Source organism: Manis pentadactyla, chromosome 3 (assembly GCF_030020395.1).
Source record: "Manis pentadactyla isolate mManPen7 chromosome 3, mManPen7.hap1, whole genome shotgun sequence".
Classification (NCBI taxonomy): domain Eukaryota; kingdom Metazoa; phylum Chordata; class Mammalia; order Pholidota; family Manidae; genus Manis; species Manis pentadactyla.
Window position 1 is genome coordinate 19324505 of NC_080021.1, and position 19634 is coordinate 19344138.

Below are 19634 nucleotides of genomic sequence, written 5' to 3' on the forward strand. Positions count from 1 at the left end.
CATTGTGTTTTATGGTGTTCTAAAGGTCCATGCCAGGAAAGGTGCTCCAAGAGTAGATAGCACCTCTTAACTGAGTGGTCACTGTACTCCTCTGGTTCTCAGTTTTTACATCACAAGGGGAGACGGGGGTTGAGAATGGTACCTTTTCCCCTCCCATCTCTGTGACCTTTCATTCTAAGTCCAAAGCACTTCTTGGTTTACCCCATTCACCCAGTCCTGGCACCGGCATCCTGGTGTACCTGTATCATTCTACCTAAACATCTCCCCATGATCAATCGCTAAGCCCCACTGATTCTATTCCCTACATGTTTCTCAGAGTCCTCCATTGCTTTTTATCACTATTGCTTTTGCCCTAGCCTAGGGCATCTGCATTTCTTGTCTGAAACATTGAAATAGCTTCCTAATTAGTTTCCCTATATTCAGTCCATGCAGCAGTTTAAACCCTTTAAAAAACCAAGATATTTCAAATATGTAGAAAAATCAGAAAAGAATAGAAAATATATGCAACTAGATTCAGAATTAACAAATGTGAATTTTGCCATTTGCTTCAGGTTGCTTTGAAAGAAATTAAGTATATTTTTTATTGAAGCCCCAATTTGTATATCTCATAGTTTTCATTTCCATCCCTCATCTCACAAAGGTACACAGTACTCTAAAGATGGTGTACAGCCCTATGAGCTGTTATTTCCAAAAATGAGACCATGAGAAGATCTATATATTGCAGAGCCTAAAGTTTTACAATCTGGGCAAGGGCGAGCTATTTAAGAAAAAAATTACTAAATTCAAAATTATGCACAGAAGTTTATGTTTACTTAGAAAATGAAACTTATAACAATTGAAAAAAAGTTAAAACTGAAAAATATTCCATAAATGACAAAGTTCAGAAAAATAATATTTTGTTAACTAAAGGCTCTACTCATCTCTGTAACACTTTTTCCCTTCAGTTTTGGCTGCATATTCTTTGACATTTCATAGGAATGCTTTTATAATAATACCATTTTCTATAAAGAGAATAGAAAGATAATTAAATTTTTTCTCCAACACAGTAGATTAAAACTTGTTTCTTTGTTTTGGATGGTTTAGAATAATTTATTTAAGTTTTACTTCATCTTGGTAATGTCTTGTAAACTTGGGGGATTGTTGTCCAATTTGGGAAAAAGTTTGATTAAATTTCCTTCATACATAAGCTGTAATATTTCAGGGTAAATCAAATTTTCTTGTGCAATGACTAGTCTTAAATACCCTTTGAATTGAAGACACTGATTAATCACTACCCGCATCTTCCGGTGCTGGATACCTTAGGAAATATTCATAATCACATATGATCTCTGGCCCTCCACTTGCATGTCCTGATGACAGGTGAGTTAGCACAGAGGACAGGGAGAGTGTTTCTGGAAGCCATTCCTACATGGGGATCTGTATACAAGGGAGTGACTGAGTCACACAAATACACTCCCCTAAACCCAGACTAAATGCACATTCAAATCCACTTTCCCCTAGTAGATTTTAAAGCTTCTCAAGACTATTCCAAAGACCCTGGCACCAGAGGAAATTCAACAAAGGGAAAATTGAAGTGGAAAGAGATAATAGTCTTAACTGCTTAAGGTTAAAAGATCAGAATTTTGCAAAATTTACAAAAGTATAGGACCATGAGAACAGCATACCAGTGTTCCTCCCAGGACTTTGGAAAGGGCTTATAAGAGAGAAGCCTGAAGCTGATTATTTCCACTAGTGTCATAGCAAATGCCCATCTGATGACCACATGTACAGTGCTGTTTGCAGACCCTGCTCATCTGTCATGGTGCCTTTGAGTAAATTGGTAAAAAGGTGCTCCTCTAGGTGGACACATCTGCAACAGTGATGGCTTTATAAGCAGCAGCATCTTCATGTAAATAGCATGGTGCCGCGTTCTCCAGGCCCATGAAGCTCTGAGAGGAGCGAGGCTTGGCTAGCAGGGTGGGGACCAGATTTTTTTTCTCTGTGTGGTTCGAGGTAGAAATCTATTTATATTTGTTTTTATGTAAAAGTGACCAGTTTTCCCCAATACCATTTATTGAACTGCTCATCTTTCATCTCTGACCTGCACTGCTACTTGTGCCACATGCCAGATTTCCTTGTGTGAGAGGGTTCTTGATTCTGGCCCATGTATTAATTTGCTTATTCCTACAACATGCTGAAATCTTTTAATTTCAACTTTTAAAAAATGCCTTGATATCCATTAAATAGTTCTCCCTCTTCCTTCCTTGTCTCCTTCTCCATCTGCAAAATTGCTTGGCTCTTCTTGGCTGACACATCATACGTCCACACACATCAGCTCTACTGTGATTTTGTTTGAAATTTCATTGTTTATTGATTACCTTGTGGAAAAAAATGATATCTTTTTAATAGTTTATTCTTCTATTGAAAAATGCAGTCTGTATCTCTGTTAATTTAGGTCCTTGGACCAAAATAGTAGCAGAAGAATGAAGGATTAGATTGATTAAATCAGTCTAAAATGGAGTCATTAGCCCATAAGTGAAAATATTGTGGAGGCAGAATGACTTTCAAGTAATATCTGACACTGACTCAGTTTTCTCTGCCTGGGTACAGGATGCAGCTAGGGAGAGTTTAATGTTTGTAAACACTTAACACAAGGGCAGAGATTGTTATTATGTGTTATAATTCTAGCACTCACTTGTGGTGTAAGAATGAGAGTGTAAATACACAAAGGAGTACCAAGTTTTCCTTCTTTCCCCAATACAACAAGACTTTGTCCATGTGCAAAGAGCTACCACAATGTCCTTCAGGTAACCAAGTGCCAAGGGGAAAGCTGCATTCATACAACTCTGCAGAACCACCTCAGTTCCACTAAATGCTGAATTCTGGCTAGATACAGTTAGAACTTACATTAGAAATAATGTCATTCACTTCCATGATTGCATCTATAGTCAGCAATTTCAGAAATGAGTCATTTGAAAAAAAAATCTTTCTCAGGCTTGCTGAAATCATGGCACAAAGGACTCGTGTGTATAGAAATTCTCAAGTGTTATGTCTTTGAATATCATTGCTTCCCCATTCTTTCATCGATTCAACCTAGAACTCCTTTTATATGTATTTGTATCTCCTCAATTGTTCTTCATACTGTGTATTTGTATCTTTTTCTGTAGCTTTCCTTTGTTTTTGTTTTTTTTCTGAGCTATGTTGTTCTGCATGATGTCCTGGGGTTGCTACTTGAAGGACTGTGAAGGGTCAGAGATTTTACACTCCTTACCATCATTAGATTGACACAGTTTTATATATACACTGACAAGAAAACAGAAGACCTCTAGGTCAAAGACAAAGACAGCTTTTACTCACAGCAAAGCCACAGCTAGGGTAACATGGTAGCTTAGGATCAACAAGCCCTCACACGCATTGGGTGACATGGTGAGGGCCAGGCCACACCTTATATGCAGGGTGCATGCAGTGCAGGAGAAGAACCTTGAGTTTTGGCAACTCTGATCTCATATGGAAGCTGCTGGTAAACCTGCCCATCCTCTCCTCCAAAGACAGATGTGGTTTTTATTATCCTGGCATAAAAGCAAACATTTCTGGGGAGGGAAAAATATGTTTCTAGGTTTATTACCTTAGAATATCTCCAGGGAGAGACATCTCAAAATCTCTCCAGGAGTCACTGTCTTTATCTTTACTTACCGATAATGTAAATACATTTTCTCCAGAGGGAGGTCCTGCATCTATTTCCAGGGCTACCTGCTTGGATACACATTCCTGAAAAGATAGCCCTGGAACACATGCACTGTGAATGCCTGGATGTGCAGGTATGTGATAAATTCATGGAAAATTCTCTCCCAACACAGATTATCTTCACTATATATATTCTTTCTTGAGATGTTATAATCTTTGAACCCATGAACTAAATAAATGTCTATGTAACTCTTTCAAAATTTCATTTGTTTCTTTTAAAATCTTCCTTTTCATGTCCTCTGTTCTTGAATTAAAATTATTTTTAAAAAGCTCTCTTTAAATATGACTATTTCTAAATCCTTTTTAAATTGTTCTTGCTTTGCTAATTTCCTTTTGGTTGGACTGAGTCTCTTATTTTTCCTTTTAGATTTTTTATTTCTTTCTGTGTGGTTTTTGTTTGTTTGTTTTGGTAAAAGAATCATGTGGTCTGAGTTATGGAGATACTTCAATGGCCTCATGCTTGCCTCTGACAATGTCCAGGGTTTCTGCAATTCTGACTCAATTATTTCACCAACTGTTTTGGTCTGGGATTTGTATACCAAAAGTATATTTGGACCACACATTTGTACCCACAGTTCTAGCTAAAGTTTCTGCTTTCCTCTGGTTTTTAATGCCTGTATAGAGCTAAAATGCATTGAGCACTTATTATGTGGCACGTACAGTGCTAAGTGCTTTCCATATATTATCTCACTTTACCCCTGCTATAACCTTGAGATATATACATTATTAATCCCATTTTATGAATGGGAGAGTGAAGCTTGCAAAGATTAAATTATTTTCCCATAATCACAAAGCTGTTAGTTGGCAGAACTAAGTTTCAAGCCCCAGACCCCCACTCTTAATCTCTATATTGAGTGTCTTTTGAAGAGCACAAAAGGAATATATACTAAGTGAATGAATGAATGATCTAGTAAAAAATCATAAATATATAAAAGCTTCCAATATCTCTCCTCCTTACCATCTCCCAAATGCTCCTAAGGTCAGTGTCAGGATGTCCACAGCTCATCAGCTCAACCATAACAACTGTGATGCAATAAAACCTGCAGGAGAGTCAGAACTACTGCTGTCCTCCCCCAAATACTTGAAGGCATTTCACAGTCTTCCCACCTGCATGCAAAATGCTATTAAAAGATTGTGCTGAGAAGCGCCGCAGAGGCCAGTGCTCTCCCAGTCTGAACAGCTGCCTTCCCGCCGACATCTGCAGCCTTTATTTGTCTGGGTGATGTGGCACTTTTGAAGAGATCTGGGCTTGCAGGAAGTGACAGGCGTTGAGTGATGAGAAACATGAAATAGACCCTCATTTGAGAGCCATTATCGAGTGGGTACGATGTGACAGAATGCCTGTCCAAAAAAGCTAGTCCAGTGTTCTGGCTCTACAAATGCTGGGCAGAGCCTTCACTGCTGTGAAATTAAATTCAGTCCTTGGTGGATTTATTGGTGACTGACTTCTAAATTAGGAATCACTCAGGCTGTAGGATTCTAATTTTCCCATTTACAGGACAGGAGGTGAGGACGGCAGATAGGGGGTTGGTCCTTTTCCAGAGTCACAGGGGACCAGACAGGAGGCTGTTCTGGCTCTAGATGCTGTCACGATAGATAAAGGCATTTCTGATAGACTAATTCCTATGCATAAAGAGCCCTCTTTAAATGTATTTTATTAGATTTTTAAAAATTATAATGGTAATACATGCTTGTGGTAACCAAACCACTCAGATCGACCTACCTGAGATCATGCAAGTTATTTTGATTTATGTCCTTCCATACTTTTCTTTATGCCTTTAAAACTCTGAACATACCTTACAGAAAATATGAGATCTTTGAAGGCAGAGGTTTTGTTGGTTTTGTTCACTATTGTATCTCTAGTTTCCCAAACAGTGCCTGATATAACTGGTATACAATAGACATGCAACAAGTAAATATTTGCTGAATATACCATTTTCATTGGTTCTAAGATGCACTTTTTAAAAAAAAGCATTTGAACATCACTGAAATTGGAATGTGTTACATGGTATCACACAACTTAAAAAGACAGTGCATTTGTTCTTTCTTAGTAGTATAAGTGAATAATGTGTCATAAGGATTATACACTGGGCTTACTGAAATAGATATAGGGTTTATTACTTTTCTTTTCCCTTTTTAAAATAGAGTCATTATATATTATTATGAGGCTTGTTATTTTGCTTAACAATATTTCACAGAGATCCTTCCATATGAATGTGTCTAGACCTCACTCAGTCTTTTCCATACAGGTATACTATTTTATGGGGAAATGTAGCAAAACTTACACATTCACTTTCCTCCTTATTCACTTTTGGGTTGTTTGTAGTTTGGCTTTTCATTCTAAACAATATCGTACTATCTGTGTCTTATATCTTTATGAATTGTAGCTTTTACATCTGTAAGAAAGATTGCCCAAAGTTACTGATGATTGACAGAATCATCATTATAACTTGAAAAGCTACTAACAGGTTGCTTTCCAAGTAGTTTCTAGCAATTCATACTTTTATTAGCAACATAGAATGTGTGGATTTCCTTACCTTCTTACCAGCATTGTCTACTATTTTCTTTTAATTGTTTAAATTTTTTTGAAGAAGTTACAGGTTTATAACAAAATTTAGAGGAAGGTACAGAGATTCCCCATATACCCTCTGCCTCCAGATGTGCATAACCTTCCCTATTATAAACATCACTCCCTGAAATGGAACAGTTTTTACCAACCTACATTGGGTTTCTTGTTCAAAAAATTTGGGTCATATTTTTTATTTACTCTGACAATCTTTGTGTTTTAATTGCTGCATTTAAAATATTAACATTCAAAGTATTTATTGACTGAGTTGGATTAATTCCTATGATATTCAGTACTGTTTCCTACTTGTTCCTTGTTCTTGTTCCTATTTTAATTTTTCACATTTTTTTTCTGGCTTTTGTGGTTTTATTTGAGCATTTTGTATGATTCTACTTTTCCTCCTTTCTTAGGATATCAGTTATAATTTCTTTTTTTCTACTTTTATTAGTGGTTGCCCTACAGTTTGCATGAATACATTGTTGCTATTATTATTTTGAACATATTGTTACCTGTCAGATCAATTAAGAATAAGACAAATAGGTTTTATTTCCCTTTAACATATTCCTTTGATGCTCTTCCTTTCTTTATATAAATCTGAGTTTCTGGCCTATATTGTTTTTATTCCCTATAAAGAACTTCTCTTAACGTTTCTTGTAAGACAGCTTTACTGGTGACAAATTCTCTCAATTTTCATTTGTCTGAGAAAGTCATTATTTCTCCTTTACATTAAAAGGATAGTTTTTGCAGGGCATAGAATTCTATGTTGGTGAGTGTTTTTCCTCTAAACACATTAAATATTTCATTCCACTCTCTTCTTGCTTGCATGATTTCTGATGAAAAATTGGATAAAAATCTTATCATTGTCCTCCACAGATAAAGCTTTTTTCTTTTCTTTTTCTTTTTTTTTTCGGTCTTGCATCTTTCAGGCTTTCCTCTTTATCTTTGATTTTCTGTAATTTGCAAATGATATGCCGTGGTGTCGTTTTTTGGTTTTGTTTTGACATTTATCCTGCTTGGAATTCTTTGAAATTGAGAAATTTGTAGTTTAGTGTCTGACAAAAATTTGGGGAAATTCTCAGAGAGTTTTTTTTCAATTATTTCTTTTGATCCTTTTCCTTTCTCTTCTTGTTCTGCTCTTCTGATTACATGTATGTTAAAACTTTTGTAGTTGTTGCACAATCTTTTTTTTCACTTTGTTCTCTTTATTTTTCAGTTTTTAAGGCTAATATTTACATATCCTCTAGCTCAGAAATTCTTCCCTTAGCTATGTGCAGTCTACTAAGAAGCCCATTGAAGGCACTGTTCATCTCCGTGACAATGTTTTTGATCTCTAGTTTTTATTTTTTGTTCTTTCTTAGAATTCCTATTTCTCTGCTGATATTGTCCATCTGTTCTTGCATGCTGTCTGCTTTGTCCATTAGAGCTCTCAGTCTATTCATCATAGTTGTTTTAAATTCTAGTCTATTAATTCCAACATCTGGTTCTGATATTTATTCTTTCTCTTCAAATTCTGATTTTTGCCTTTTGGTGTGTCTTATTATTTTTTACTTGTTAGGATGGACTGATGACTTGCAAGTTCTTTACTTGTGGAACCAGAAAATTTGTTATCTTTTAAAAATTACCCAACCTGACAGTTTTTAAAAGATAGTTCACACATATCAAAATAACTATCATACTTCAGGGTATTTTCTAGATCTAATAAACCTTGATTTTAATTTCCCAGAATATTATTTTGTCTCAACCATTAAATATAATGTGAAAGTAAATAATTCTCTGTGTTATGGGAATTGCAAACAGCTTATCCTTAACGTTCTGGATATTAAACACAGACTAGTGAAAATACTTTAATCTTCAAGTTAGAGATCTTGGATTAAATATTTGTTTCCTCTTATAAGAAGTCATCTGAACTTGGCCAATATGTTTAAATTCCCTGTGCATTAATTTCCTTATCCTAATAGTCAGTATAGCCATTCACCCATTCATTCATTCAACTGACATTTATAAGTTCCTGTGACAGCCACTCCTTGAGATAAGTACTGATAATACTAGGATTATTAGACATGGAGGCCCACTTTGTAAATTGAGATGGATAAATGGGGGTTGTTTTTCAAGGTAGAGTGGAAGGTTGAATATATAGCCTGGAGAGATAGTGTAACATGTAGTTTTAGAAGTGTTGTCTCCAGGACAAATCTCCAAAGTGTCTGGCTTTCCAGTGTCTCTTACAATTTGGATTCTTCTCTTTCATTTCCATTTCTCTTTATACTCTATAAAGTATAAGTACTTTGAGGGTAAGCCAATATCTTATTTCTCTTAGTATTACCAGTGTCTGTCATAGGACCTGGCTGTAATAGTGACTCATACATATTTACTGAATGAATGAATTCACAATCTGACGCAAGCTGATTCCAGATATGTTGATTATATTCTCATCTTTTAAAGGATTAAATAATACACCTTCTGTAAGATAAGAGTGATGTATCATATTATTTATGAAGACATGATTCTTTTACCCTTCTTCTGTCTCTTTTTATTTCATTCTCTAACTCCCTTTGTACACATTTAAATATGGTTATTAGATTAGATTTTTATAGATAATGCAAAATACATTTTTTCAGAGAATAGTGATTGATAAGGGTATTCATATCAGCCTTTCTACAGAATCCTTTCTACCCTTGTACACAATGGCTTCTTGGCCTTATGCTGTGCATGGTCCAAACAGTAGGGTCAGGTGAGTTAAAAGAGCATCTTTGTGAGAGATTTTTCTGAGGAAGAAAACAAAAAGATACCCATTGCACATCCATGCTATGCCGCCCTAAGAGGGCTCCTTTTTGTGCAGACATAAGCAGGTTGGACTGTGGTAGACATGATAACCTTTTTAATAATGTCTAAAAGCAATGTCCTAAGGAGAGAAATGTCCTCATGTGGGGGAATTACACCAAAATGGATTAAATCAGGGGAAAACATGCCATGATGAAGAAGATGTGGGAAGGGGTGTGAGACAGGAAATTCGTGGCATATGCATAATGGTTAACGTTTTATGTACAGCTGGTATGTGTTCAGTTGTTCAGTCTTTCAAAGTGTATAGAGCACTGTCATATGTCACTCAGTTATTTATTCACTAAGCACATTTTGTCAGATAGCTTCTTGAGTTCAGGAAGAAGAAAGAACATGGACCTCGAGGGTCCTGACATTTGAAGAGCAGTTGCCCACTAGTTAGCCACTTTTGTCAAACATGGCCCAGTACAGGCCCTGGCTCTGAGTAGCAACTCTCCCTCTCTAGGGAGAGTCAGTAAAGGGAATGAGCTAAAGGGCGGCAGCATGAGCAGAAAGGTTTTCTTCCTCAATGAGCTGAAGCAAAGTGTGGAATCACCTCTACCTGCTGCTTATAAGGTCTGATGGTCAAGGCACCCGAAGTCAAGAAAAAGGACTACTTCAAAACTGCATGATAAATACTACCAAGCAGAGGCAAAGGGATGATCTGGAAGCTCAGAGGAGACAAATCCAGGTTGGAGTGAAACCTAGTCCAGGGGGAAAGCAGGGTATGCAGCAGAGGTGGGGCCCCTGTGCAGGAGGCCCACTGCGGAAGACGGGATGACTGGGAGTCCAAGAGCCAAATGCCCAGACAGAGACAGGGTGCAAATGCCCTTTAAAAAATTTTAAGTCCTACTCTTTCTGCTTATAATAACCAAGTGATGGTTTACTGTTTATTGAATAATCATTCTGCAGAAATCTTTTAGAAATGTGAGATGTTTGATTTGTACTAGAAACTGTTATAAGCACTTTATATGTGTAACATAGTTAATTCTTCCAAACACTCTATGAGACAGTTATTAATGTCCTCATACAAATAAAGAAACTGAGGCACAGGGGAGTTCAAAATTTGGTAACAGCAAAAATGGACTTTGAATCCAGTTTTCCTCCAGCATCTGCAATCAGTGTGTGGTGCTGTCTGAGTTTACCAGCAACAGGACCTCACTTAAAGCACTTATTCTAAAAAATGAATTTCAAATAGGAGGGAACTGAATTCAGAGGGAAGGACTAAGTTTCAACAAGAATGGGATGTAAAGGAATGAACAGAGCATCAATGAAAACAAACAACTTCTTGTAAAACAGTCATCAAACAATAATTGCTTTTGTGGCAGAAAATTAGGAGAAATTAAAATACAATAGTGACATGTAGAAGAGGAGAATGCTAGGAATTTAAGTGTCTTGGCTTCTCATAATTTTGAAGAGACAGGTAGAACAATTCATTTATATTAGAATCTCTTTAGTGTGAATGTTAACACATTAAGCATAACCTAAGAGAAGGCATAGAGTCTATAATCTTGAGCAAACAGAATGATAAGAAATGAAGAAAAAAAAATCTGGTCACTCAAAAGAAGACAGGAAGGGAGAGAAAACTTAGAGAAGCAGCATATATAGAAAGCACAAAATAAGATGGTAAAGTAAATCAAAACACAGCTGCAGTTACCAGTATAGATTGTGAGAATGAGTGTCGCCTGCAAAGGAAAAAACCTGGACTACTTAACCACCTGCAGTCACAAGAATAGTAAGGCTAAAAAACTAAAATTAAAAGAATAGAGAAATATGTGTTAGGCAAGCACTAAGCCATAAAAAAATGATGGAGCAATATTAATATCAAGCAAATAGATTTTAAGGAAAAACTTGTTTTTAGAAATACAACCTCACTATATGTGATTATAAATCACACTTTGTTAGAAAGATATAAGTTTCTAAGGTCAATAGAGTTCAAAGTGGAAATTGACAAATCCACAAATACCATGAAAGTTAGAGTATGCTTCTCTCAGTAACTGATAGAACAATCAATGCAATATTAAGAATCAAATGGATATTGTGAAGAATGGATCAACAAATACAGAACCCTATGCCCATCATTAGAAAACATGTGTTCCTCTGAAGCACAAATGGAACATGCATAATAACAGACCAGATATCAGGCCATAAAACAAGTCAGAATAAGTGACAGCAAACTGATGTCACTGAAAAAAAAAACCCTGACTTATTATAAGCTGTAAGACACAGCGTTAGGGTAGACAGTAGGTTGTACACAGCCATTCATTGTTTCAAAGGATAACAACACCAATTCTGGAAAGGAGTTTGAACCTGTGAGCCCCCAAGTGAAGCCAGGGCGAGAACTGCAAGAGATAAATCAAGAAAAAAAGGGATCACTTATATATAGAGTATAAAATAGCCTGACAGAGAGAAACAGAGTAGAGTGGTGGTTACCAGGAGCTGGGGGTGGGGGAAACGGGGAGATATTCATTAAAGAGTATAAACTTACAGATTAACAAGCTCTGGGAATTTAATGTACAGCATAGTGATTGTAGCCAAAACCTGAATTACATGCTTAACAGTTGGGCAGAGAGTAGACCTTAAATGTTTTCACCCCCAAAAAGAAATAGAAATGATGTAACAGGATGGAGGTGTCAGCTGATGCTATGGTGGTAATCATTTTGCAATATATAAATGTATCTAATCAAGACATTGTACACCTTAAACTTACAGAATGTTATGTGTCAACTGTATCTCAATAAATCTGGGAAAAAAGACAAGAATTTTATCTCAGTGTTGTTGCTTTGATACATTTTGTAGGAAACAGACACTGGCTCTCTTGCAAGGCATCTGTGAATATGGAGCTTTCTTTAGAGACAGATTCACCAACATAAAATAAAGGGTCAAGAATGGAATTCTGTTTCCCACCAACGCTTTGCTGTAGGGCTGGGACCTCCTCTCTTGTCTCAAAATGTTAGTCACATTCACCAATCCAGTGGAAATCAGAAAGTGCTTTATTCCCCAGCTATGCCAAAGGACCTACTCTATGTGTATGAGTATTTGTGGAGTATTTTGTAAGAGTATTTCCTTTCTCTGGGCCAATTTTGAAACAGGCTAACATATTCCAATCTCTCTTTGAATTGAGATGGTTATTACTTTCCTTTCTAAGCCACATGTTTTAAAAGAAAATCAATATGGATTGTATTTGGGGCTAGCAAGAACCTAGTCCTACAGTAATTTTAAGTATATTGCTTTTCATTTCACTGTTTTTCCAGCCAATGGAGCATTGTTCTGTCATAATCAAATCACCATAAAACATCAGAAGAATCTTTCAGGAGTAAACACAGTAGTTTGTGGAGTATTCCATCCTAAGAAATTTCCACTGTTTGAAACCTGTCAATCCAGCAGACTCCATGGCTTTCACAGTCTACAAAATCAAATTCTGTAATATAGCTTTTAAATGTAAGGTGGATGGGTCTTAAGTAGACTGGAGAAAGGACGGATGAATCACATTGCAAAATGGAAGGAGGGTCAAAGTAAATGAAGAGAAAGCACGTTCTGGGGATGAATCAGAATCAAATCTACAAACCTAGGACCTCTTTTAAAATACATTCATTTCAAAGAGATTTAATACTAGCCTTCAAATCTCATGAACAGTAGATTATATTAACAATCATCAAGGGAGACTAGTTTATTTTCCTCCTGCAGGATAGCCAGGGCTGAAACAATTAAATTTTCTTACAACCTCTTTTATCTGGGTGTTTATTTTTTTCATGAATTTTTTTCTAAGGGTGTTGTATTTCAGGAGTTCTGATGTTACGTGGGGGAAGGGAGACTCAAATCCATGTCTTCCATCGAATCAGTCTGTTTTACCTCCTGTCCCCTGTGCATTTCCTTAAAGCTGATGCTTTGGGCCACCCCAAGCCAGCAGACACCCCAGGGTAGCCCCCGACCTAGCAGTGTGCTCCTTTCTCTGAATCTGTGTCTTCTCCATGGTTCGGCCTACGAACATTTTAAAGTAGGAATGGTATGACTATGAAGGAATTTTAAGGATTTGAAATAAAACGATAATGAAATAAATCTTTTTTCTAGTTTTAACAAGTTGCTTTATGTTTATTAAAATATTCAGTCCTTTCCATAATAATTAAGCCTAGCAGATATTTTTCTAGTGATTGCTATGCACCAGGCAATATTCTAAGTTACATTTAGTTAACACAGGTTGAGTAACTTTTTTCTTCTTGCCAAGTTTGCCTACAGATTTGTTCATGATCAGTTTTTAGAAGCAGTGTGAGAGAAGTCTGCCCATGGAAAAAGGCAGTGATATGGTCACTATGTGGCATTTTGTGGAACATGTGAAGAATGTCTCACAGAGGTAGTGGAAGGAAGATTGCAGTTGGAATCAGAATGAGTCTCATCTTTGTTCCCCACCCTGTCTAATTGTGTGACATTGGGCCTGACTATTGTGAGGATTAGGTGAGATAATGTAGGTAAACTACCTCATGCAATCACAGGACGTGAGGCTTTGCATAGTAAGCATTTAGAAAATATTGCTTCTTTGAATCTCCGTGCACAAGGTTGTTGTGAAATAAAATTGGAAAGCAATATGAAAGCTGATTTATAATATTTAAAATATCACCCCAATATAAGATGGTATTTTTTCATTGGCTTCTGCCTTCTTTAGCACTTCTGAGTAAAGTGTGGGCGGGAATCAAGGAAAATAGGTCATGACTAGATGATCTGGATTTTACAGGGTGGCTACCAAGTGTGGAAATGTAGATGAACACACAATAAATGGCTTAATGCTGTAATGTTACACTGCATTGTGAAATAGTATTACTTATGTTTTCAGTTGTTTGGCTTGAGGAAGTTAATCACTCTGAAAGTTAATCAAATCACATAAATTATTCTAAAACATGCTCTATAAACTATGAAGCACCTAACTGGTTTTTGTTTTGTTTATTTTGTTAATTTTCCTGTGAAACAACAGCTTTTTGATTCAGCTAGTGATGGGTAGAATTCATTTTCATTTAGTCAGGAAACCTTTCTCATAGGATATGAATTGGAAGGTGAAAGGCAACTTGATAGCTTTAGCAGTGGGAAGTAATTTCAAATACGAGGAAGCCATATTAATTATAGAGCAGCATCAGAGAGTGATAGGCAGCTAGCCTGGAGGAAAGAACAGGTGAAGGACAAGGAGCACTAACAACCTGTTTGAGTGTTAGTCATCCCGTAGTCTGCATTGTGTGGGGTGAGGCGTGATACCTGAGGAACGGTCCCGCCTCATCTTCACGGGTTGCCCTCATTCTTTCCTGTAGATTTGTGGTGTGGTATGAAGATGAGGGATTATTTGAAGGCACACTTACTATTTATTAGGATCCTCATGGTGCACTTAGAAACATTAGAAGTTAGCCTATGGATATAGACAATTACATAGTACTCCCAAAATAGATATTTTGCCTTTTTTTTTAAGTTCCTAGTCATCTTAAGTAGGTTTTCTGATGGATACTTGTGAATCCAGGGAAAGCGTGTTCCCGCCCCAGATGAATAAAGTTGTGAAACCCGTGAAACCGAAAGAACTCTAGGAAAGGGTAAAGTGGGAGAATCCCATTTATTGGTCACAAGAGGCCGGGCTCCGTTTGTGCCTCCCAGGCAGCTGCTCTCACTCCCTGTGCCTCTCCTGCCCCAGTGCACTCACCTCTCCCCCACACCCTGTCCCGGGGTACCTGCAAGTTTGGAGCCCCAGTGACTGATAGGCACCAGACCAAATAGCAGCAGAGGGGAGGGAAAAACAGCTTCTCTCCACCCCTTGTCTTGGAGGCTGCGGGAAGAAATACCTGTTAATATGGAAATGGACTAAGGCCAGGCAAGGGATTCTGGAAATATTGCAATTTTATCCCACAATACTTAGGAACAGAAGGAAGGAAACAACTAGCGTTTCCCTTTCTTCCCAATTACAACAGAAGTGGCGAGTTTATTCTTTTGGTTATTTAGGTCCTCTACTTCATGGTGGGTGAGAATCCAGGACCCAGGGAATACATGGAATTAGAAGAGGAGCTCTTAGAGCCTCTCGTTGGCCACCTGTAGCTGGGCCACTTACCGGGGTACCAGTTGCTGAAGGCTGATCTTAATGGTCCAGAATGCTCAGAAAGAAAAGGCTTCCAGAAGCTTAGCTCTGCCCATTCTCCTCTCCAGGCTTTGCTTTTTTCAGGATAGGTACTGCCAAGTATGTGTATCCGTCCTCCCTCTGTCTCCCTTCCACACACGCTCTCACACAAAGACTAGAGCAAGAAATATTTCTTTGATTGTTTAGATTCTAATGGAAGATGCTTCTTTACCACCAGATAAACTTCTGTATCACCAGCCACTGCTGAGTTGTATAGAAAAGAGAAGCTTATCTAAATATGCATAAGAAAACTAAGATCCTCAATAGTTAGGACTTTCCTAGGAACCTAGAATTTGATGGATATAACACAGAATAAGTGGATAGGGAAGGGAATATTATGTAGGCTTTGTGCATTGAGTTGCAAAGTCAATGTTAAAGCAAAGAAACTATGAAAGAAATATGCTAGAGAGATGGGAATAGTTTAGATATGGAAAACAAAATGACTGGAACTCTTTTATATGAAACACAATGTTTCTTATGTTAGAAATCCAAGTGTTGGAAACAGTTTTCTCAGTTCTTCCTGCCCCACATCTTTGAGGAGGTGAGAGCAAGAAAGGGTAGAACCTAATCCTTGACAGGAATCCACATACATCTGAGAAATTTCTCCGTGACTATTAGTGTGCCAATGTGAAAACCAACCTGAAAATCAGTTTGGTTGTTCAAAGGTCTCTTTAATTATGCAGTTAGAATATATCATTTGATAAACATTACCTGGCTTATCGTTTCAGAAACTGTTGGAAGAATTTTTGAAATCACTGATTGATAGACTTAATTTCTATATAACATTTATTTGTGGACCACTTACAAATATAAGCTGCCCTTCTTAAGAACATAGCATCTATATTACCAACTCATGATTGTGGTAAATGGCTGCAAAAAAAATTCTTTGTGTAAATACTAGATATGATTGAAAAGGTCTTTTGATAGGCTCTTGGGAACTTTTGCATTATCAGCTGCATTTAAAAGGAAGAAGAAAGGAAACATTGGAGGGGTGGAAGACAAGGAGAAAGACTATCATTCTTTTATGCTGGTTCTCTTTCCAGACTGCATATTGTGCCTCATGGCCATTGGTTCCATGTAGTTTCATGCTTTCAACCCCTGTGCTTTTGTTACCATGACTTGGCTGTCTGACATTCATAAGTTATGTGGCAATAAAAATAGAGCAGTTTTTAGTGCTTAGTACTGTACTAGGTACTATATACACATTAACATGTGTCCTCAGAACTGGGTACAGTAGATAGTATAACATGCTTGTGTAGACAAGTAAGCTAAGGCTGACAGAGTTATGCGAATTGCCCGAGGTTATACACTTGTCAAAAATCCAGAGGATGTTATTCAGTCCTTTCTTACTTGACTTCTCTGCTATTGATAACTCCCTCTTTTCTGGATTGCTGTGTTCCTTTAACTCTCTTGATGACAGATGTCTGCTTCTCCTTTGAGTTTCTGGCACTTCCTAGTCTCCTTGGGGGACTGGACTTCATCTCTCTACCCATTAAATCTTGATATTCCCACTGTTCTGTGACTCTTTTCTCGCAATGCGCTCTCTTTTTCTTAGAGATGACGTCTCTGGTTATAACGAATTACTGTCTTTATGCCAGAGTCCCGAATCCTTTTTTCTAGTCCAGAGTGCTCATCGGAGATCACACACATGAATTCAGTCATCTATTCGACATGTCCACATAAGTTATGCTGCTTAAATTCAGTGTATTCTAGAGAGAGGTTTTCCCCTTGATTTCCTTCTGGGATTAGTCTCAGTAAATGGCAGTATCATCCACCAGTTTTCCACCTCCAAAACCTGGTTATCATCTTACTCCTCCTGGCCCCTCATTCCTTGCATCCCATCTCCAGATTTTACTGGTTGTTGTATTCCTTCACCTCCTCATCCCCATTTTCACACTCTAAAGTCCCCTGTGGCAAGTTAGTTGTACAAAGTTTTGCTGTCTTCTAACATGTTTTCTGCCTGGTGCCTCCTTGAGGTCCAAGCCTGAGCCGCTACAGTTTGTCATCTGGGTGGGGGACGCAGCTCTCTATTTCTCTTGAGTGAGTTTTGGTATTTTATAAGTACCACTACCAAGTAATTTGCCTATTTCAGCTATTTTGTCAAATTTACGAGTTTAGAGCTGTTTATTGTATTTCCTTTTCCTTCTAATGTCTTTAGGAATATAGTGATATGCCCTCTTTTGGATAATTTGCTCTTGTTTTCTTTGGTTAGCTTGGCAGAGTTCTTTCAGGTTTATTGATTTTTTTTTCCCTGCAAAGAACTAGCTTTCGATTTTACTAATTTTGTTGTCTAGTTTCATTGATTTGCATTCTGTTCTTTAGTATTTCCTTCTATATTTAGCTCCCGTTTTATTGGCTTTTCTCTTTCTAGAGTTTTAAGATGGGAGCTTAGTTTATTCATTGGAGTTTTCTTTCTACTATGATTTAGAGCCTTAATTTCTGTGTAAGAATCCTGTAAATTTTATGCTCTATTTCTATTTTCACACAATTCATATTACTTTCTCTTTGCCCTTGAAATGTCTTTATTGACCCATGGGTTACCTTGAGGTGTATTTAATTTCCACACTTGAGGTCCTGTTTTTTTTTAACTGTTTTGTTACTGATATTAAGTTTACTACCCTCTTATCAGAAAATATTTTGTGATTTGAAATTTTTTCACTTGTTAAGATTAGCTTTATGACCCGTTATATGATCTCACAGTGTATGTCATAATGCACCCTTGAGAAGAATGTACATTCTGTGGCCAGGCTGCATACTGGAATGTCACTGGGACCTGCTGGTTGGTAGTGTTGGTCTGTGGTGGTGGTGTTCTAGTTACAGACTTTTCTCTTTTCAGTTGTATCAATTTTTGCTTCGTGTAATTTGAAGCTCCTTTGTCAGGTGAGTATACATTTAGAATTTCATGAATGAAATCATAACAGTATGTAATGTACCTCTTTTCTCCTTGTAATTTTCCTAGCTCTGAAGCTCTGAATATTTTATCTGGCATTAATATAGCCTTTAGCTTTCTTTTCTTTAATATTTTACATTTCCCTTAATGGAGCTCAGATTCTCTTAGCTTTCCACCATCTAACTCTCTCTGTCTCTCTCTCTACTATTTTTGAATTCATTCCACAAATCTTTTGCTTAGATAAAGGATTCTCTTCTGGGTTGGCAGTTCTTTACTTTCCTCACTTTAAAGACACTATTGAACATTCTGTGGCCTCCACTGTATTTTATGAGAATTCTGTGATCATTCGAATTTTAGTTTATCTTTGCTTTTTAGCATTATGACATGTTTAGGCTTATCAGGCCTAGCTGTTTGTTACTGATTTTGAGGTTATACCTTATTGGGCCTAAACTCTTTGAATTTGCTCTGTTTGGGGCTTGCTGAGCATCTTGATTCTCTAAATTTAAGTATTTGTCAAAGCTGAGATCTTTTCTGCTCTTAGTAAGAATTGTTTTATCTAAAAACTAAGATTTTCTTTTCTTTTATAGAACACCTATAATGTGAAATTTAGACAATTTGATACTGTCCCACAAGTTTCTAAGGATGTATTCATTTTTTCCAATGTTGTTTCCTGTCTTTTCTTCAGTGTAGATAATTTCTGCTGCTCTGTTATCTTCAAGTTTACAGAGCCTTCTATCATTTCTGTTCAGTGGTTGAGCCCATGCAACGTCTTTTGTAATTTTTGGTAATTATATTTTTCAGTTCTAAATTTTTTGACGTGGATCTTTTTTTATACTTTTATTTTTCTGCTAGACTTTTAGACAATTTTTAAGAGTATTAAGCATTACCACATTTAATATGGTTATAATAGCTGCTTTAAAGTCTTTATCTGATAATTACAACATGAGGCATCTCCAAATAGGCATCTGTCCTTTCTTTTCCTTTAGAATTTGTCACATTCTCCAGTGGTGTGTGTATGTGTGTGTTGTTTGTTTTAGCATGTGCAGTAAATTTGGGATTTTATTCTGGCCATTTTGAACATGATCATGTCATTTCTGAGTCATGTTTGTATAGGTGCATTCAGACCATTTACATTTAGGGTGATTATGGATTGGTATGTACTTATTGCTATTGCAGACTTTAGATTTGTGGTGACCAAACGTTCAAGGGTAACATCCTTACTATCTGAGAGTCTAATTTAACTCACTTAGTGTGCTATTACACACACAGGCTAAATGTTCTTTTTTTTCCTCTCCATTTCTTCCTCCTCCAGTCTTTATATATTGGGTATCGCATTCTGTACTCTTTCTCTGTACATTTTTATTACCTCTGGTGACAGCTATTTAACCTTAGGAACACTTCCATCTATAGGAGTCCCTCCAGAATACACTGTAGAGACGGTTTGTGGTAGGTAAATTGTCTCAGCTTTTGCTTATCTGGAAATTGTTTAATCCCTCCTT

General features: G+C 37.0%; 1 protein-coding gene across 1 annotated transcript in view; it reads left to right on the forward strand.

The window, feature by feature from the left end:
- LOC130682822 (serine/threonine-protein kinase TAO1-like) overlaps positions 1-19634 on the forward strand; it is a 107025-nt gene that overhangs the window by 15588 nt on the left and 71803 nt on the right. The gene's annotated exons all lie outside the window — the stretch shown is intronic.